The sequence below is a fragment of the Petaurus breviceps genome, unplaced genomic scaffold, assembly GCF_028583685.1.
Source record: "Petaurus breviceps papuanus isolate PSGF00001 unplaced genomic scaffold, PetGlider_PUasm1.0 90919, whole genome shotgun sequence".
Taxonomy (NCBI): domain Eukaryota; kingdom Metazoa; phylum Chordata; class Mammalia; order Diprotodontia; family Petauridae; genus Petaurus; species Petaurus breviceps.
Window position 1 is genome coordinate 19,470,646 of NW_027187378.1, and position 22,442 is coordinate 19,493,087.

The 22,442-nt window shown below is 39.3% G+C and overlaps 1 long non-coding RNA gene across 1 annotated transcript; it reads left to right on the plus strand.

Annotated features, from left to right (window-relative positions):
* Window positions 1–621: 621 nt before the first annotated feature.
* Window positions 622–21,718, plus strand: LOC138151795 (uncharacterized). The gene is made up of 4 exons (XR_011165920.1): window positions 622–757; window positions 4,930–5,056; window positions 7,175–7,246; window positions 21,620–21,718. It is a non-coding gene; the product is annotated as an uncharacterized lncRNA (long non-coding RNA).
* Window positions 21,719–22,442: the final 724 nt, after the last annotated feature.

The window sequence follows — 22,442 nt, forward strand, 5'->3', positions numbered from 1 at the left end:
TCTGAAGGAGAGGCTACAGGAGTAAGAATACTTCCAATGTGTTAATTCAAGGCCTGGAATGATAGAGCTTCGAGTGTGAGAGACACTGCGGCAGTCACAAGATGTCAGAGGGAGTGCACGTGACCTCTGAGAGGCAGGAGCTTGGAGATGTGGAGGCCAACTCTGCCGAGCCATAAAGGCCAACATGGCATTGAATGCAGGGCCGTGGGGGCCGACTCTGCTGGGTTGGGAAAGGCTGACGTGGCACTGAGCGTGCCCCATAAATACGGACTCCTCTTAACACATACTCCTTTGCCCTGCACTTGGGAGAGTGTTCAATTGGCTCCCACATGTCGTGTGGCAGGGTGGCGGCCGGAGGGGTGCGCATGGCTTTCTGAGGGATGTTGTTGGGACAGCTTTGCCTGGGGGTTGACGAACCAGGGACAAGGGAGTTTCGGGCGCAGTGACGGGAGAGTGATACTCTGTGTGGAAGTGCCTAAAGGACTTCCAGGAAGGACTTTGCTCCTTTGTCTCATACGACCTATTCGGGGAAAGAACATGATTGGCCCCGCAAGGCGTGCCCCCACAAGGTTTATAAATAGGGGAGATAGAGGAAGTTAGTTAGTTCCGCTAGTTCCACTTCCTGTTTGCTTGCCAGGCAGTTAAGATGTAATCGAATAAACAGCTTCGCATCATACTTTCCGTGTCCTGGGTGTTCTGTGGGGGTAAGTTCTTCTCGGAGACAAGAAGCCCAAGACGTCCAAAGACCGGGTATAAGGTAAGACATGGCTAGAGTTGGGACCGGGAACCCAACACTAGAACAAGGTTTTAAGATGAAGTGCTGGATTAGAGAAAGTCTAGAGTGCAGCCTGAATAGAAATGAGATATGAATGGCCTAGGCACCCTTATTAAATGGGGGTCACAAAAAATAAACATCACCAATGGTAGACACTCTTCTAACCTAAGGTCCATCTAATGACAGTGATCATAGAACCAAAAAACTATATGCCCATGTCACCACCATCCTCAAAAAACCCTCACTTGATCCTTCCATTGCCATCATTATCCTATATCTCTTCTGCACTTTGTGGTCAAACTCCTTAAAAAGGGCATCCATAATAGATGCCTCCACATTCTCTCCTCTCATTCATTTCTTAACCCCTTACAGCTCAACTTCTGCTCTCAGCATTCCACTGAAACAGCTATCTCCAAAGTTACCAATGGTTTCATTTGTCAAGTCCAATGCCTCTTTCTTAGTCCTCATTCTTCCTGACTTCTCTGTAACCTTTGATACTATTGATCACTGTCTTCTTGATACTCTCTTCTCTCTAGGTTTTTCAGAGCACCACTCTCTCCTGGTTCTCCTCCTTCCTATCAGACTGTTCCTTCTCAAAGGATCCTTTGCTGGACCCCTATGCCTCCTCTTCCTCCTCCCTCTGATTTCTATTCCCTCTACTCTTCAATTATTTTCTAGGCCATCATCTTTGAACTGGTTACATTCTCCTCTCTTCCCAGTCCCAACCACTTGATGGACCAATTAAACTCTATACTATAATCTACTCTTGAATCCCTTGCCTATTTGTCATATTACCAATTCTACCTTACCAGAGTCCCACCCTGGATTATTTCCACCACCATCCTTCTTCAGTCCTATTCAGCTGCTGTTGAATTGAGCTGGAGAAAATCACAAAACTGCAATGATTCAGTGACTTTTATGTTGCAAAATCTCAGTTGGGCCTTCACTGAACCAAGGCCATCCTTTAATGCCTAACAAATCAATTCTCTATGACATTCAACATGTAAGTTATTCCAAAACTTTTCATCTTTCTTCAAGCCTTCTACTACATTCCCTTTCTCAATTCGTACCTAAGGTTCACACCTCTTGCTTCAGGGGGAAAACTGAGGCCACTCCCTCACTCCTGTGTTTCATGAATAGGTAGCCCTTTTCCTTGTCAAGGCATACTCCACAAATCTTGGATCTCATCTCCTCCCACCTTCTTTAGGCATATCATTCTCATTATCATTCCCAATCTCCCTCTAATCTTTAGTCTCTCCTTATCTACAAACTCCTTCCTTGCTGCCTACAAAGACATCCATATCTACTTCTTTCTTCAAAAATTCTTGCCTGAGCAGACTACTCCTTCTAGCTATCAATTGATACCTCTTCCTTTTTCTGCAAAAGTTCTTGGGGAAAACATCCATATGAGGTACCTCTGTTTCCTCTCACTCAGTGGCATTCTTGATTTTTCTTTCCCTCACTCATCATATCCAGTCAGCTATCAAGTCCTATAATTTCTATCTCTACAAATTAGTTCACATATTGTTCCTCCATCTACTTACTTAGCCACCACCATAGTTCAAGCAAAGCCGCCTGTCATCTGGACTATTGTAATAACTTCTTGATTCATTTTCTTGACTAAAACATCTCCCTTTTCCAATCCATCCTCCACTCTACTGCCAAAGTGTTTTTTTCTAAAGCATAGGTCTGATCATGTCATACTCCTACTCATTAAATTCCAATGGCTCCCTATTACCTCCAGACTCAAATATAAGGTCCTTTTTTTCTCTATTTGAAGGCTTTCACAAATTGGACTTTTTATCTTTCCAGTTTTCTAATTTTTTCTCCCCTCCACACACTCTAGGATTTAGCTAAACTGCCATACTTAGTCATGCACATGACTCCATTTCCCAGTTTGGTGTTTTGACACTGTCTGTCCATCATGCCTAGAATACTCTTCCTCCTCACCTTCACCACTTAGTTTCCTTGGTCTCCTTCAATACTGGAGCAGCAAGCACCCCAAGTGTCCTCAGGGTTTGCTGCCAACACAGGTTCTTGGATCTGCTTTGATAAAGGAAAGCAACTCAAAATGGGTTAACAAGCTTACTTTAATCAGTTAAATATGTATCATTTACCTAGTTCAGGGGAAAGAGGTCAGCACCCTGAACTTCAAAGTATACAGACAGAATTATCAAGACAAAAACAGATCAAGTAGACAGATTTCCAAACTGTCCAACCATTACATCCATACCAAACAACATCTGGGTTTCAAAGCCGGGGGACTGTGGACAAAGGCTTTCCAGAGTTTCATCTGATCAAATCACAGAACACTTCTGAAAGTGAGCCCCAAAACAAAGCCTCACTTCAGGGCTTATATAGCCTTCTCCTGGCTCAGAGAATGTAACAACCTTTTGGACCCACTGGCCAATCAAAAAGTATCTACTGAAAAACAAGCCTCCCACCCCAGGCTCCAGGTGCACTTTAGCCTAGGGGCAGGGAAGATCTTACAAATTTACATTCCTATTACAAATACTTTCAGTTCAGGGGCCGCTAGGTGGGGCAGTGAATAGAGCACCAACCCTGGAGTCAGGAGGACCTGAGTTCAAATCCAGACTCATACAATTAACACTTACTAGCCATGTGATCTTGGGCAAGTCACTTAACCCCAATTGCCCTGTCTTCACCCATCCACAAAAAAAAGGCAAAAAAAAAAATACTTTCAGTTCAATACCTAACTTCTTCAGGAAACCTTTTCCTCCCACCTTACTCCACTCACATAATATATTCCTGCTGAGATTATCCTCTATCTACTCTATAGACAGACAGACAGACAGACAGACAGAGAGAAAGAGAGAGAGAGAGAGAGAGAGAGAGAGAGAGAGAGAGAGAGAGAGAGAGAGACCTATAGTATATATTATATATAACAGGGGTGGCTAGGTGGCACAGTGAATCGAACACCAGCCCTGGAGTCAGAAGGACCTGAGTTCAAATCCAACCTCATTTACTTACTAGCCATGTGATCTTGGGCAAGTCACTTAACCCCAACTGCTCTGCCCTCCCCCCTCAAAAAAAAAAAGAAAAAAAATTTTAATATTATATATAACATAATATAGGGATCTACTTTCACATACGCATATAATAGATATGTAGATATAGATCTACAGAGACATATCTACATCTATCTCTATAGATCTGTATCCATATAAATATCTTGTATGTACATTGGGATATATGGGATGTTCGGGGCCTCTGGTATGAGGGCTTGCTGAGCCCTTCTCAGGGCTGCTTATTTACCTTTGGTATCTACCTATCACCCACTTCTCACGTGTGGTTCCAAGAAGCTGTAACATGCACAGCAAACATACCTTAGTAAGACTATCTTAGCAAGCGGGCTAAACCAAGTTGAGGGTAACCAACAGGTGTCAAATTCATTGGAGAGGTTGGGGGATGTCTACCCGTAAGCCTGGGAAAACCTCCCCTGGCAGAATAGGAGGATGAAAACAATTCATTCCAATGGCCATGAAGGCCATTGAAGACTCCAAGGCCATCCACTGAATCCCAGGTCATCATTATTCATCCTGACTTTTATCTTGCTACTGGCCTTAGGATGACTCTGGAAGAAAGAGTTGAGCCTAAGGGCTTTGTGAAACTCTACCTCACTTAAATCCAGTTTGCCCTAAGTCAAGACATCACTTCCTGGTGCCACTGGTTCTCTTCAAAAATGAAGGATGAACACCATGTATGTAACTTTGAGTGTTTTGTCTGTTAAAGTGCTAGGTCTTTGAGACCAGGGACTGCGTTTTTTCTTTTTTTTATATCCCCTGCTTAGCACAATTCCTGGCACATAATAAGTCCTTAATAAATCCTTATTAACTGACTAAAACATTACTAATGAAATTGGAAAAGCAACAAAGAAGCTAAAAATATTTCACAGCAAAATCTTTTCTCATGAAGGATAGTGTGTGTGTGCATAGGTATACACATACATATAAATGCACATATATACCCATATATACACACATACATGTAACATAAATATATACATATGTATATATAAAACATGCATATATATTATTTGTATATAAATTACATTTCAGATTTAAAGTGCTACCATATCTTATTTTATGTGATTCTCACATTAGCTCCAAAAAGAATTATCATTTGTTTTACAGATAAGGAACTGAGGCTCAATTAAGTGACTTATCCATGGTCACATAACTAAGTCCAAGCACAAAGTCCAAGTCCAGTGTGCTTTCTACTATGCCTTCTCAGCTGCTGTCTTTCTGGAATCCCTTACTTGTAAGTATTTCTTATGAATAGTCACTGCATTTGGTCCTGTTACCCTACTCTGGAGGTCAACAGAAATCTTCCTCATCCTCATGCCAATGACTTAAGCCACTTTTCCCCCATTTTCAACCTCCCCATTCCTGGCTTTCTGTTGCTACTTGGACACATCTCTAACTTCTCTCTCTCAGAACCAAATTACAAACCATATGGGGAAATTACTTTCATATCTTGAGAATAACTTCTTGGTTTTTTTTTATCAAAATTAACATTAGCAAGTTTAAATACACATCTTCTTCATAAGACTTGACTCCAAATGGATTTTTTCGATTCCCAAAAGTCAAATCCATGCTCATGGGATAAAGGTACTATAAAGGCAGGGGAAAGGGTGTTATACAGGCAGGGGATAGAGCTCTGGGTTTGGGAGACAGAATATATCAGTCAGAATCCTGTAACTGTTACATCCTACCTCTGTCACCATAGGCAAACCACTAAATTCTTGGGCCTTCAGTTTCCCCAAGTGTAAAGTTGGATTTGATAACCTTAAGGTTACTTATAGCTATAAGTCTATAGTCCTATGAAGATTTGACATAACTGAGGACAGTCAAGAGAATGTGTCAAAATTCCTGAGAGAAAATCCTAAAGAAAGGCACCTAAAATATTTTGAGCAATAGCAGAATCCTCATAATAGAGAGTATGTATAATCTTCCAAAGCAAAAATTTTGAAATTTCTTTAAATGTGAAAGTCCTGGGGTGTTCACGTAACCATAGACTGTCAGAACCATAGAATAAGGAAGGGACCTTAGAGGTCAGCCAATCCAAGCCTTTCATCCTTTAGGCTAAAAAATTATTTGCAAACCAGGAGGATCTTAGGACTTATTCTCCTCTGGTATTTCAAGAACACTTTTGTTTTATGAAAAGCTTTCTTAAAAATGTCAGTGTGATCCAATAAAAATATGTCCCTCTGCTGAATTCAAAGCAAAGTTCACAGGTGATGGAAAATCGTTGGCTGTGTTCTAACATATCACAAATGTGTGAGGAAAGGTGAAAATAAGCACAAATATCCAGTGCACCAAATTCTAAGAGTCTCCCCTTAAGAAGAAAATATCAGGCATCAAAGCTAGTGGCTTCCCAGTTTTGGTTGGATTAGGAAGTTGCATAAAGGAAAAAATCAGCTAGACTCCTATCTCATTATTACAGTCATTATTTATTGCAAGTATAAGAATTGACATAGCATCTACATAGTGCAAAAGCAGCTCTATGCTTGATTAGAAAAATTAAAGCTATAAATTGCACATGCTGCACCTCCTCCCACTCTCCAGCATGTTGGCAATTCACAACATTAACACTATTGCTGCTGTCATGAAGAATGATCAGCCTTGCCTGAAGGATGGTAACCTTTGCTGAAAAGAAGCAAGTAAAACAAGAGACTGAAAGCAATGTAAGAGGGTACTGCAAACTACCTAACAGGAGCACCAAGGCTAGCATGATGAGAATGAGGATAATACTAATTATAATTGTAAAGCTAGAGGAGTGATGGCAAGATGGCCTGGGAAGGGAGATGAAATATTCCTTGCTTACTGATGACGGACCAATTTGACAGTCAATCTATTGTCAATAAACATTTATTAAACCCTAACTTTGTGCCAGATATTGTGCTAGAGAAAAAGTTTGGAAGACATTAAGGTTTGAGGGAAAGATAAGACATTTTGTTTTGGGATATGTTGAGTTTGAGGTGGTTATGAGATGTACTTGGAGATGCCCCAAAGGTACATGGTAGGTACAAGAAGTGGCAAAGCCGAGAATATCATTGTGAGCCTAATGAGCTGCCTCAGGCACCAGTACACACCTTCTTCCCCAAGGATCAGGAATGGCAAGCCTTCATTCTCTGCAAGCTCTGCTTATATAGCCAATAAACCTTTCCCTCTGTATCCCAAGGGCTCCTGGTGCTCTGTTACCAACTCTACTCAGCCTCAGGTTCCATTGTTATTTTCCCTTCTGTATCAAGCCAATTTGTCCTACTTTGGGCTAGTGCTCCCTGAGCCCCGATCCTCACAGCAGCCTTCCTGAACTCAACTATGCAGTGAGCAGAGTAAGAGAACATAAAATACCTCATTGTACTTTCTTCCTCAGAGACAAAAATGCTCCCGGAAGCTAAAGAAAAAGACACTCTGACATCAGGAAAGCATGAAAATGAAACAGGTGGTGAGTTTTCGTTTTATTTTGCTCAGATCCAGGCCTCCACCATGCCCTTCTGCCATGTCCAAGTCATTCTTTCCCCCGTTGGGCAATTATCTCTACTTCCTCTTTATTGGAACCTCGCACTCTTCCCCTGGAGTTATGCTGGGGTCTGATTGGCATGTCTTCATCTTACCTTGCCTGACTCTAGACCTCTACCTCACTTCCTACGGCCACATGGCACATCCCCAGTGCCTGGTTTGCAGTTTTGCCTTCCCTCATGTGAATGTAAGCTCCTTGTTGGCATACGCTATCTTGTTTGCTTATAGTTGTACCTCCAGTGCCTGGAACACAGGAAATGCTAACAAATTATCTCTCTCTGTGTATCTCTACCTCTGTCTGTATATCTTTCTCTGTGTATGTCTCCCCTGTCTCTGTTTCTGTCTCTCTGTATATTTCTCTAATTATAGGGCTCCCAGAAAGTGGAAAAAGGCACATGATTTATTAATTTCATCATTAAAAATTAATCTGTGAACATAAAAGTCAAGATTTTAATTAAAAAGTATATCTCTTAATAAATGGGGCAATGTGGTGAGGTGTAGAGAGTGCTGGACTTAAAGAAAAGGAGATCTGAGTTCAAATCCTGTTTCTAACATTTACTAGCAATATAAGCATGACCAGGTCATTTGTTCTCTCTGAGCTTCAGGCAAAGTTTTAAGACTTACTTGCTAAGTTAAAGAGGTCTTAACATCTGTAATAGTGGAAGAGTTACCACACTAATGGAACTGTGTATCCTTAAAGTACTGATATGTGCTGATAAGTCATATTACTTTGTCTATTGAAACAATTTCTTAGCAAATAGCCTATAGCTAACACCTGTCATTTTAGATCCTCATGCCACATTCCAACTTCCAAGTGTAAAATTCTCTGGTTGTGGGATTATTCTGTGAATCCAGCACCCAAATGAATGTTTACCAGGAGAGGGAGGTATCAAGAGAAGGGGACGTTGGTTAGCTACCCAGATGAGGCCATAAGAAATCAGGAGGCAGGTAAGAGCTATTAGTCCATTCAACCTGGAATTCCAGTCTACAAATAATGAGAAGTCTTTTCAAAATCTTGAAGAACCACAACACAAAGTAGATATAAGGTTATTTTGAACCCCAAGGCCTGTAGGTCCATGAAATTTGTAACTATTATTCCTTAAAGAATAAAGTGGGTTGTCTTTTTTTATCCCCTGGCATGTAGCACTGTGATTTATAGGAGGATCTGGGCAAAGTTCTCACGAGATAAGGCATGGATTGGTTATGATCTGTGCCTATAGAAAGAGTACAACTAATAATTTATAAATTAGGAAGCTGATATGCCTTCATCTTACAGAAGAGAAAAGTGAGGTCGAGAGAGATTGGAAGACATCAGACGCCATGCAGGGAAACAATTGACAAAACTTAGATGTTCAGGGCCCAGAACAATGCCTGGCACATAGTAGGCACCAAATAGACATTTATTGATGGGCTGACTTGAAACAAGACCTTCTGACTTCACGTTCCTTGTTCTTCCCACTTTAAAATATCCATCTAAAACCTGAAATACCTCCCTGAAGAAACAGACCCTGGGCAGGCACGAGGTTGGCCAGCTTCGACCCTTCCTTAGCTTTTCTTGGATGCTTTGGGGATCAGTGCTCACCAGTTCTTGTCCAATCACCAAAGTATTTCAGTCGCCATGATTTTCCCAGTCTATGTGTGGACATGCTTGGTATGGTGGAAAAGCACTGGATTTTGAAGTATGAGAAGCTGTGATCAAATCCTGAGCTAGTTAATTGCCATCTATAATCTTGATCAAGTCACATCAATTCTCTGTTCCTCAGTTTCCCTACCTATAAAACTAGAGGCTTGGATTATGTGATTTTTAAATATCATTCAACTCTGAATAGTAAGACTCTATAATCTTTCACCTTTCACAGGAGAACAGACGAACTCAAGCCTTCAAGCTGCCTAATCTGGGCATAAAGCCTAGCAGTTTCTTTGACTAACTATATCTGCTTCCACCTATCTAGGACCTAACTCATCTCATGGTCTAGGCAGTGTGCTCTTCACAGCCTCTCCCTAAACTCCATACTTAAGCCCTACTCCAGGCTTCTTACAATTCAAAGCAAGTATCCTTTCTTGTCTCTGCCATCAGTTTTCAAAGAGCATTCTCAAAGATGCTCCCTGGGATTGAAAGTAGAAAAGCCCAACTCACCAATTAGAAGAGAAGACTCATTTCTCCTCTTATGCCTTAACATTATTATTTCTTTGCCCTTTGACAGCTACCTCTGCTTCCAATTTGTTCCCTACCCTCATATAGCTATTTGATCATTCCCTATAGTAATGCTGCTAATTCTCTTCTTGTTCTTCCATTTTCACTGTGTACTCTTCCTGAGTGCTATGAGTCAGAAATTTTCAGCCTACTTTCTTGGAGGCACAGCCTGTTGACTTCAGGGCAAGAACAGCATGATTGCTATCATATTCCTTCCCCATCACTTGTTTTGGCTTCAATGTTTAATGCTAACTGCTATATTGGTAAGAGGCTGACAAACATTACCTACAGGATGTTTCCCCCTTGTCTGACTAGTGAAATGATACTGTGAAGCAGTGAGGGTTTTATTTTTGACCTGTTTTAAACTGCTAAACTTCTTACAGGAAGAAGGGATGAAGGAAGAGGGCATGGAAGCCTCCAAGGCTAAATAATTCCTTCTTCAGCACTGTGCCATGATTGTCTTCAAAGTGGGAGAGGAATCTGATAATGATGATGGATGGTGGTTAAAATTTACCACCTGTCTACTTTCTTTTATTTTGCTTTTTGAAGGGCAGTTGGGGTTAAGTGACTTGCCCCAAGGTCACACGAGCAGTTTTTATGTTAAGTGTCTGAGGCTGGATCCGAACCCAGTCCTCCTGACTCCAGGGCTGGTGCTCTATTCACTGCACTACCTAGCCACTCCATTCACTGCACCACCTAGATGCTAATGAACAAACTTAGACATAATCAAGACAACAATTTTTCCAAGTGTAACAAAGTATTTTTTTATATTTTAACTGATTTTTTCTCCTCAATACCCCTGAATATGTACATATATGTGTCTACTAGGTACAATTGTGTTCTTGAAAAATGAGTGGAGCAATAGTTCTAGGAGTTGCTACCAAACTAAAAAAATAGTCTCCACATATGAGCCAGGTACTAGACTTGTATGTCTGTCAACTGAGGATTCAGATAGTCCTTACTGAAAAGCTCATCTTTATGTAGGTTGAAGGCTGATGAATTTTTCAAGTATAGCAGCTCTTGCAGACAATCTCACTAAGACATAGCACGGTTGTGATCTGTATAATGGAAGGGAATAACCACACTGATGAAATCATGGATCTTTGAAATATAGATATGTGTGTATATCTTTGAACTCGAAAGGAGGCAGTATAAAGGCAGCAAACCTGGATCTACACTTTAAAAGCTTCCTGTGTCCCTTTACAAACAACACCACACACACATATACAAACACATATACACACATACATACATACACATGCACACACACAGAGTACTGAATCAACTTGCAAGGTCAAAAGAAAACTGGAAAATTGGTTTGTTTTCCAAGAAACGATTTTTGCTATTGCCTGACTTTGACTTTTATAACTTTGGTGCTGCTTGGCATTAAGAATAAAGAAATCCTTCACACTAAGAATCTCCAGGGAGGCTACAGGATTATTTTTTTCCTTTTGATCAGGTTTCAAGCTTCTACCTTTTTTTCGTTAGATTTATAAAACATTCTAATCCCACATATCAACCCCACTACCTTTGTAAACCTTAAAGTACTAGACAAATGTAAGTTATTATTATCATCATCATTATAATTATCATCATAGGCTAAACTGAATTTGCTCACTGTTATATAACAGTTAGGAAATACCACAGAGGCCCAACAATAATCTTCTCTACAACATACTTGAAAAATATGCACCCAAATTTTGCTTGAAGAGTTCCAGTGATGGGGGAACCCATGGCAATGCATTCCAGTAGACAGCTCTAAATGGGAAGTTTTTTTTTTTTCTTAAAATGAAGCCTAAGTTTGCATTTTGTAACTTTCAAGCATTGCAGCTAGTCCTCTGGTTCCAAAAATAAAATGCTTAAACCTTCTAACTGATACATAGTAAGTGCTTAATAAATATTTGTTGTCTGACAGTCTTTCAAATAATTGAAGACAGTTATATATTTCCTCTAAGTCTAGCTTCATCATTTTCCATAAAATATCTTCATCATCCACCAAATCTTCCTCCAGTACCCCAATGGTTCATTGTACTGTAGAAGTGACCTGAGTTTTCAAAGTCTGTCAGTAGAGTACAAACTCTGTATTTACATCATACCAAGAGGTAGTCTTCAAATACAGGAATGACTATGGACTATATGCCTATTATTTGTGAAACAACCAAAACTGAACACTATACCAACATCAAGCAAAGAATGTATCCTTGAAATATTGAAGCTAGAGATCTTTATGAAATGGCAAATGTGGAGATAAAACCCATTGTCTGCCAAATAGCTTTTCAGTATTTTTTGTGCCCCAAGAGTTTTACATGTTTCTTCAAAACTGTGAATTAAACATGAAAAAGGCTAAGCCTGAATCATTTTAGAATGCATCACAATATGTCTGGAACTAAATGATGGACAGTGACTGGGGTGGGGGGTGAGCAGAGAGACAGCAACAAAGTGAGAGACATGGGTCATGTGGGATGTTGTGATGGTAATAGGAATTTGAAGATCTTCCCTGCCCCTTAATAGGCTGCATGTAATCACATGGAGCCAGTGGTGCGAGGAGTTTGCTTAAGGGTGAAGCAGAGCTGAGAGGAAGCTGAGAGTCCGAGCAATTAGAACAGAGGGAGGATAGAGGATGTAGGCAAAGAGATAGCTAGGCTTCTGAGCATTTGTGGGAAGGTTTTGGCACAGTATTGCTCTCTGCAGTGTTGTTGTATATAGATTTCTTTTTTGCTATGATGAATTTGGTTTTCTGGTGTTCAGATCTGGCTTTCTGGTGTCTGAATAATTGTTTTGATTCTGTCTTCTATATGGAAAGTCTGTTATATTTTGCCATTCAGAATTACATCAACATATTCATAGTCACAGTCAGTGCTATGAATATTTCCTTGGCAATACAAATATAAGGAAGATACTTCCCTGTGCAAGAAGATCATTATTAGGCAATACAGAGTCACAAGAACTACATGTAAAAGAGCTTCTCAGGTAATATGATGGGTCTAGAAGAAAGGCAACAGTGGAATTCATAGATGGAAATAAAATTTCAGACAAGAGCTAAATCAATAAGTAAGCAAGTCAAAAAATAAGATGGATCAATATTAACTATAGTAATTTAACATGCTCAGTTTGTTGGGGTGTCTTGCTCTCTGCTTCTAAGCTAGTTTTCCAGAGTTTTATAGTATTTTATTTTGTGTTTAAGAATTAAATTTAGGACTTTTGGTAGCAGAGTCAAGATGGTGGAGTAGAGGAAGCAGCTTAATTCTCCCAACATTCCCCACCAATAAACTTTAAAATAATGCATCAGAGCAATTTCTAGAGTGGCAAAGACAATAAAAGGTCAGGAGGAGACATTTTTCTAGACCAAGACAACTTAGGAGGTCTGAAGGAGAGATCTATGACCCTGGGGTGGTGGTTGACCTAGAACACACATGACTGTAAAACCAACTGTGAACCTTGGAGGCAGCAACAGAAGCAGTAGTGTCTTTCTCAATTAATAATTTTTTTGCTACCACAAAAAGAGCTGCTACAAATATTTTTGTACATATAGGTCCTTTTTGAACCTCTTTGATGTACAGACCCAGTAGTGGCATTGGTGGGTCAAACGTCATGAATAGTTTTATAGTTTGTGGGGAATAGTTCTAAATTGTTCTCTAAAATAGTTGGCTAAGTTCACAAATCTACCAACAGTGTATTAATGTATCTATTATCCCTCATCCACTCTAGCATGTTATTTCAGCTAGGTATGAAGTATTATATAACCTCATGGTTATTATAATTTGAATTTCTCTTATCAATAGTGATTTAGAGCATTTTTTCTCATGACTATAGATAGCTCTTATTTCTTCTGAAAACTGCCTGTTCATATCCTTCAACTATTTTATCAATTAGGGAATGGCTCCATTTTAATAAATTTACCTTAGTTCCCTATATACTTGAGAAATTAAGCTTTTATCAGAGAAATTTACTGCAGTTATTAAAAAATATTACTTTATTGTTTATGGTACCTTTAAGCAAAATATAGTTTTCCTGATTAACTCTTTCAATTGGGTCTAGTTTTGCTTTTGCTTTATCTAAGATTATGATTGCCACCCTGCACCCTTCACGTCAGCTAAAGCATAATAGACTCTACTCCAGCCCTTCATTTCAACTATGTGTATGTCTTTCTGTTTCCAGTGTTTCTCCTATACACAACATATTGTAGGATTTTTGATTTCTAATCCATTCTGCTATCTGCTTACATTCTATGGGTTAGCTCATTCTATTCACACTCACCATTAGGATCACTAACTGCATTTCCCTCCAGCCTATTTTCCTCTGTTTGTCCTCTTTTTATCCTAATCCTTCTTAAAAATTTATCTTGCTTCTGACCACTGCATCCCCCAATTCCCCCCCCCCCCCCCATATTTCCTATCCCCTTCCCCTCCTATCTTTAGATTTCTATACCCAATTGAATACCTTATTCTCCCAGTATCCACTCTGGTCCTTACCCAGAAAGGGTCCCTGCTCCCCTGCAATTGCTATGGCTTTTCATGACCTGGAGCTGTCACAAGGTCCCTTGTTCTCTTAAGCTACAAAGATAGTGGCTTCTGCCTTTGAACTGTGATTAGGTCCCCTGGCCTCTTGTTGGCCAACTGTAAGCACTCCTCATTGACATGAAACTGATTGTGCCAATCAGCACCAGCTGCACCCAATGCCAGAAAACATTTCCCTGTAATCTCTTTATGACCAGCTGTTTGACCCCTTTACCATCTATGGTATGAGAATTTTAAAGATGCTGCTATAGTTGTCCCAGCTGCTGTCCCAGAGGCCAATCACTGCCGCTGCTGTCATGTCTGCTCCAGGCTGGCACCCACCTTTGTGTCACAGACCTCTTATGCTGACCTCCTAAGTTGTCTCATACTGGAAAAAAATGGCTCAGTCTGACCTTTTACTGACTCTGTCACTCCAAAATTTTATTTGAGGAGTTATTTTAATGTTACTTGGAGGAGAATGTTGGGAGAATTCATCTGGGTTGCTGCCTGTACTCTGTCTACCATCTTTGCTCCTGGTATCCCAAACCCAGTTTTAACACAAAGATAAAAGTAAAGAAATAGGCTGGAAAAAATAAGCAAAAAAAAAGATGATCATAAAAAACTTACTATGGTTACAAACTCAGAAGAAAACAATAATGTTGAAACAGCTACAAGCAAAACCTCAAAGGAAAAAAAAAAATGTGAATTTATCCCAAGCCCAATGAGAATCCCTGGAAGAGCTAAAAAAAAACCTTAATAGACCAATGATCCTATGTAACCTTGAATACCTTATATGCCATCTTTCTGAGCCTTAATTTCCTCATCTGAAAAAAAGGAAAGGATTTGCAGAATGAATATAAGGATCATTGGTCTATCAAGACCTTTTTCAATCTTGGCTCTATCATCCTGTTCAGTGACCCTCTCATCCTTATTTCATTTGCAAATTTATAAGTATACATACTATTCTTTAATCAAAGTCATTGATAAAATAAGCTAAATATCACAGAACCAAGCACAGATCCCTAGAGTACTCCACTTATTACCTCCTGACATGCTGACACTGCTTCAATAAGAACTACTCTTTGACTCTAGCTATCCCACTAGTTCTCAATTATATTATCATCTAATTCACATGTCCCCATATTCTTCACTAGAATAATAGGAAATATATGAGATAAATTACTAATTTTTGTTTAAAATCTAGGTAGGGCAGCTAGGAGTGCGATAGAGTGCTGGGCCTGGAGAATAAGCCCAAAAGAGTGGGAGGATGACAATAAAGAATAATGCTCCAGTGAAGCAAAGTCCTAGGGGGCATGAAGAGATATGATCAGTAGCAGACAAGATCCATTCATTTTATCCTATCTCCTTTGCATAAACCTAGGTATGTAATTGTATGTGAGGCTCATCAAACTCCAAAGGAAAAAGTGACATACATCTAGGTACTATTATAATTAATCAACAGCAACATCATGGTAATGAGGTTTAGCATCAAACTCAAATTCTTCGAGTAAATTATATAGATTTTATTTTCACTTCAGGATCCTTCATAAACGTTCTCATGTTGTGGAAGAAACAGAAGGCATTGCTCCCTGAAGATTTGCAGAATGGATATAAACTTGTGTTCAGTTGCTGAGAGTGAGACACTCCAAGCAAACAGATGTCAAAATGAAAAACATATTCATTCCCAAGAATCTCACACTTGTAGTAAGTGGCAGTCACAGGGCAGCCTCACAGCCCATCAACACTGTTCTCACTAATCCCAGTGCCACACCTGGCTGCTTTGAGTGGAGCCTGCATTTTAGGACTTCCTGCCAAAGCCTTGAGGCAATGGGCAGATGATGTAATTTTGTGTGCCTTTATAAAGCTTCTACATAATATAAATAACAGTATGAAAACCAGGACAAAATACTTCTTACAACGTCTCTCCCAGGGGATTATACTGAAAATAGATGGCTTTTTTTCCTCTATTTGTGCACATGGCAGCATGATCAAGGGAAAGAAATCCAGCTTGTCAGGCAGAACACTGAGGTGTTCCCTTGATTCACTGTGACCCTGTGAGGCTCAGCAGGCACAACTGCCCATTCTGTAAGAAGCAGTTAAAAGTGTCTACCTTCCTGCGGCCACCATCTCATTCTAAGATACATTAAAGGGATATGGCATGGTAAACTGTCAAATACATCATTCAAAGTGTTCTGGAACATGATGACTTTCCCCAATAATTAAGCCACAAAAATTCTGAGCTTCATAAACCACTGCAACAACATTTATCTTCATTCAGTTCTATTTTCACCATGTTAGCCCGGTGCCTGGAACATAGCAAGTATTTAATAAATGTTTGTCAACTGATTGATTTGTGGAGGTCATTCATAGATGAGTCACTTGTAAGTGTTAAAGTGAACAGCCTTCCAATAAAATGGCTAGCAGGAACACTGCTTGGAATACTTGGGGCAATAGCAGAAGGACTATAGTACATTCACGTAACTCTTTTTGCTTTTCCTTTTCTGGCTAAGAAAATGGTAATCTAATCTTCAATATTTGGACACAATAAAATTCGAATTTGAGATCAGGAAAGAGAGAATAAGACCTTCTAGATGCATTAGCAGAATTCAAGGCTCCTGTACCAGAAATACTATATCTGAGACTTCTGAAAACTTAGAGAAATGATCTCAGAGACCTGATCAGTAATATTTAATGAATCAAAAGGAGCAAAGAGAAACCAGAAGCCTAGCAATGGGATTCTTTCTTTTGGAGAAGAGGAGCATAGTCCAAAAGAGAGCAAACCAGAGGTTAGGTCAATCAAGCCAAAATTTACCAGGACTGACAAATCTAAGGGATTAGGTGAGACACAGAAAACAATGTAAATTATGACTTAAAGCCCAGGAAGTTAGTGGTATGTTATCTGGGAGAACCTACTACAATAGGAAACAGTAGGTATTGACAAAATGATAAGTGCTCTGATGCCCCCAGGGGGTATTTTTTTTTTTTGCTATAAAATACTTTCCTGCTTCTCCTTTATTCCTTCATTGACTTGAAAGCTAATTATTGAACAGATTGTTCTCTTCTATATGTTCACAAACCAAGTGATTATTAGGAGACAACCTTAACTGATTACTAATAATGCTCACATTTCTGTAAAATATTAAGCTTTAAATAACACTTTTCTTAATTCAAATTAATGGGTACTTATTAAGTGCTTACCACATGCATGGATGATCATTTAAAGTTCCCATACCTTTTTACCTCTCCATAGCCTTTGATACTTTTGATAATCCTCTTTTCCTCGATACTCTGATTGTCTCTTCTTTTCTATGACACTACTCTCTCCTGGTTCACCTCCCAACTGTTGGCTCATTCTTTGTCATGCTCCTTTTTTTTTTGTTTTGTTTTTCGCTTTTTTGGAGGGGGAAAGGCAGGGCAATTGGGGTTAAGTGACTTGCCTGAGGTCACATAGCTAGTTTTTTGTGTCAAGTGGCTTTGAACTCAGGTCCTCCTGACCCCAGGGGCGGCGCTCTATTCACTGTGCCACCTAGCCGCCCTGTCAAGCTCCTTTATTAGATATTCATCCAAGTGAGACTTACCGTGTTTCCCCGATAATAAGACACTGTCTTATTAAATTTTTTGGACAGAAAAACACCAGAGGGCTTATTTTCAGGGGAGGGCTTATTTTCAGGGGAGGGCTTATTTTAATGAACATTGACAGCAATTTTAATAAACAGGTAAATGTGAACAAAAAAATGTACCTTTATTCAATAAGCAAATCACTGGGGAAGAACAGGATGACGCACTCACTGCTGCAGCTCTGATTGGATGCAGCTCGGAGCGCGGCATGCGTTTCATGGCGGGGGGGGGGAACGGTGCATACACAGGGTACCGTAATGTAGCGTGTAGTGCAGGGGATCACCTTCACTACAGTAGCAATCTGAATAGGGCTTATTTTCGGGGGAGGACTTATTTTAGAGGAATCTTACACAGTAAGGGGAGGGCTTATTTTCGGGATAGGTCTTATTATCGGGGAAACATGGTACAAATAGTGGTTATATACCCAAAGGTTTTGTCCTGGGTTTGTTTTTCTTCTATATTTTTTGATGATCTCATTAAATCCCATGGATTAAACTATCATCTCTACTGATGATTATAAGATTAATTTATCCAGCCTCAATCTTTCTTTTAACTTCCAGTCTTACATATCCAGCTACTTACTGAACAGCTCAAACTAGATATCCTGCAGACATCTTAAACTCAACATACTCCAAAACTGAACTCATTATCCTTTCCCCAAGCCCTCTCTTCTTCCTAAATTTCCTATTACTGTTGAGGACACTACACACTACAATCACCCAGACTCTAAACCAAATGTTATGTTCAAATCCTCACTCTCATCTACCTCCTATTCCCATATCCAATGTGTTGCCAAGCCCTATCAATTCTGTCTTTGAGATATTTCTCATATATTGCCCCTTCTCTCCTCTGACACTGCCACCACCCTGATGCACACATTATCACTTCACACTTAGACTCTTTCAATAGCTTGCTGGTTGGTCTCCCTCCCTGAAGTATCTCCCCACTCCAATCTCTGCTCCACTCAACTGTTTAATTCTTTATTCTATCATTTCATTCTCCCTATTCAATCAATTCCAGTGACTTCTTATTACCTCAAATGTCAAATATAAAATTCTGTTTGACTTTTAAAACCCTTTGAAACACAGACCCCTCTTGTTTTTACAGTATTATTATGCCTTATTCCTCTCCAGGTACTCTGTGATCCAGTGACACTGCTCTCCTTATTCCTTGATACACCATCTCTCAATTTTCTCAATTCTCAATTTTCAAGGCTATTCTCCACATCAGGAATTTTCTTCCTCCTCTTCCCCATCTCCCATTCTCTGTGGCATCCTTCAAGCATCAAAATCCCATCTTCTGGGGTGGCCAGGTGGCTCAGTGAGTAAGAGCACCAGCTCCAGTGTTGGGATGACCTGGGGATCAAATCTGGGCTCGGATACTCAGCACCACACCCAGAAATAAATGGCCGTGTAAACTTGAGCAAGTTACTTAACCCCGATTGCTTAAAAAAAAATCCCATCTTCTTCAAGAAGCCTTTCCCAATATTCCTTAAGGCTAATTGATACTTTTCCTCTATTATTATTTCCAATTTATTACATATATGTGTATAGATATATGTTACATGTATATACACATGCATGTGTGTATAACTTGCTTGTACATAGTTGTTCATATGTGTTCTCCCTTGTTGGGTTTCTTGAAAACAGGGACCATTTGTATCACTTCCTTTGTATCACTGGCTCTTAGCACAGTCCCTGGCACAGAGTAGGTACTTTATAAATGCTTATTGACTGATGGCATATTCCTAGGTACTGAGAATAAAAAAAAACCAAAGGAATAAAAAGACAGTTGCTGCCACTAATGAATCTTGACTTAGCATAATGATTCCAAAAGGCAAAGGCAAGAAAGGAGTATATTTTAAGCTTGGAAACAGCTCATGCAAATATACAGAGTGGTTAATGTATGTAGTCCTCACCATTTAATAAGTTACAAAGAGGTGCAGAGAGTTTTAACTACTTGTCAAAATCCACATAAAGAGTACATGATAGCAACCAAGATCTTCCAAACTCAGGTTCCAACACATTTTCAAACCTATCTGATTTTTTCATACAGGTTTGTACAATGGGTATATTAGAAGAATGTCATAGATGTAGAGCTGAACTTGTTTTCATCAAAGCACTTGACAAAATTTCATATGTTATCCTTGGGAACGAGAGGAAGGAATATGGTTTTGTCACTATGAATCAGAGTCAACCAATAAAGAGATGCTTATGTAGTAACAAAACAAGGTCCTGTCCTTAACCGTGTCTCCTATTCAGCATTTTGTTCAGTGATTTGTATGATGATGTGCAAAATGCGTTTAAGAAATTTTCAGCCACCATGCAAATGTGGGTCATTATTCAGCTCCATAAGTGACAAAAGCATGATGTGATAGGACAAGCCCCAAATTTGGAAGTTGCCCTTGGAGTCGTGAGAACTGAGTTGAATGTGCCACTTCCTACCTGTGTGATTTTGAGAAATTAGTCTACCTCTCTGGGTCACAGTTTCCTCATCTAGAAAAATGTGGGAGTTGGACTTGTGGGGTCCCTTACCATTCCAAAATTATAATTCTATGAATCATCATTTGAAATGATCTTTACACTCTCAAATATCATATCTAAATTCACGAATTCAAAACATGAAATATAAAGTCCAGTTTTAGGGTCAAGATATCAATTTCATTGGTATAGGATTAGGAATGCCTAACTTGGCAACAAATCAAATAAAACCGCAGAAATGTTTCACATCCAATTCCTATCCTATCAGTTCTCTCATTCTAACTTTCTACCTCTTGCTCTGGGAATAGTATTCAAATCCATATTGTTGTTGCTAATAAAAAGATTATGTCAATCAAATAACCTAGGACTCCCCTCATTATCTTCTTGGCTTCTCAGACCTAAACACCCCTCTCTTGAACACCACTTCACCATATTCCTCCCCCATTCAATTTATTTATTTTTTTTTACTTTTTAGAGGGCAATTGGGGTTAAGTGACTTACCCAAGGTCACATGGCTAGTTTTTGTGTTAAGTGTCTGAGGCCAGATTTGAACAAAGGTCCTCCTGACTCCAGGGCCGGTGCTTTATTCACTGCGCCACCTAGCCACCCCACCCCTCATTCAATTTAAAGTCCTTGAAAGCAGGGGCACTCTCATTTTTATATTTGTGTCTCTGACCTTAGGACAGTTCTTGGCACATAGATAGAGCTTAACATTTGCTTTTTCATTTATTCATTAATTTATCATGTATAAAGCACTATTAAATATATTATGATTATCATAGTGAATATACATTTCTGATTTATATTTAGTGATAATTGAAATTTTCATTATTCAATCACATTTTTCTCACATATTATCCATTTTCTAACATGACAGACATGATAAATAATCAGAGAAATAATGTATCTAGGATCTAGATGTGATATTATGACATGATTTAATTCAATTCTTTCATTTTTCTGATGACACTCAAAAGCCCCAAGGTCACACAGGTAGGAAGAAGCAGACCAAAGATTTTATCCAGGTCTTCTAACATTAAAACCAGAATTCATTCCTTCATATTACCATTTCCACATCCTATTACTTTCTAAATCGTACCTCTATTTGGTGGTGTCCTAAAGCTATCTCACACAGGCTTCAGAGAGATTATTAAATTTTCAGTATGAGCATTCATGCCTTGGGAATCAGCAAACACTACAAATCAGGGCTTGATTCATTGTTTATCAATTGTCTTGACTTAATGTGAAGGACAAAATTTTAATAATGCATATTAGAATCAAGAATGTATTATGCATATATGTACATATATTTATACATACATATGCACATCATGTATTTATACATGTGTTATGTTTATACGTGTATACACACACACACACACGCTGGTTGTTGAACATTTGCCAGCACACCTCTGCTTTCAGTCCTCACTTTTAGTACAAAATAATCCAATATACTTTAGGTAAGTTTTGGTCCAATTTACAGAATATAATCATGTACTTTTCCATTCTAGATTTGATGTCCAGTTGTGAAGGGAATCTGCCAACTTTGTAATGCACACCTTTTGGATTTCAGTTTATGGCCTGAAGAAAATAAATACACTTTGAAGATAGCAGTCTCGGGCATTTGCTGGCAAAATGTCATTTGCTGCTGGGGGGGCGGGGCAGGGGAGGTTGGTGTGGGGATCTTGAAACAGTTCCCTTGAAATTGTTTCTTTTTAAAGGCTCCTAAGGCATCACAGACAGTGCAGCACACTTAGACCACAACACTGCAGTAACTTACATGCAAATGAGTCAAAAACAGATGGGCTGTATTTTCCTGGAAATGCAGATGGGCCATCATGGTGAACCAGAAGAATTTGGGGAGTTTTACTAGTCTCAAACCAAGATTAGTCTGAATGCCACTAGACAAAGTCAATTATAAGCATCCACAGTCACCAGGATAAGGGGACACAAGCAGCGCAACACTTTCCAAAGTTTAGGGACAACTGCTTCCAAAGTATATCTAAACAGGATGCATTTTCTACCACATTTTGTTCAGCACTAATGATACCCAATCCTCACCAGTGTCTTATTCAGAATAACTGATCTCTTAGGGCAGTACTGAAGAAAATGCCAACACATCTCTTTTGTTTGCAATGTCTAAATGGTCTGATTTGTGATTTCACTCAAATGAGCTATTCCCTGAATATATTTGCTAGCTTCAATTATCTTACTGGCAGCACAAACTCTAGAAATACAACAGGATTTGATGGCAAAATCATTAAGGAAAGTAAACTTGTCCCATTGTTTTAGTTTGCTGACAAACAAGAGAAGACAAGTGTTCCTGAAGGAAGA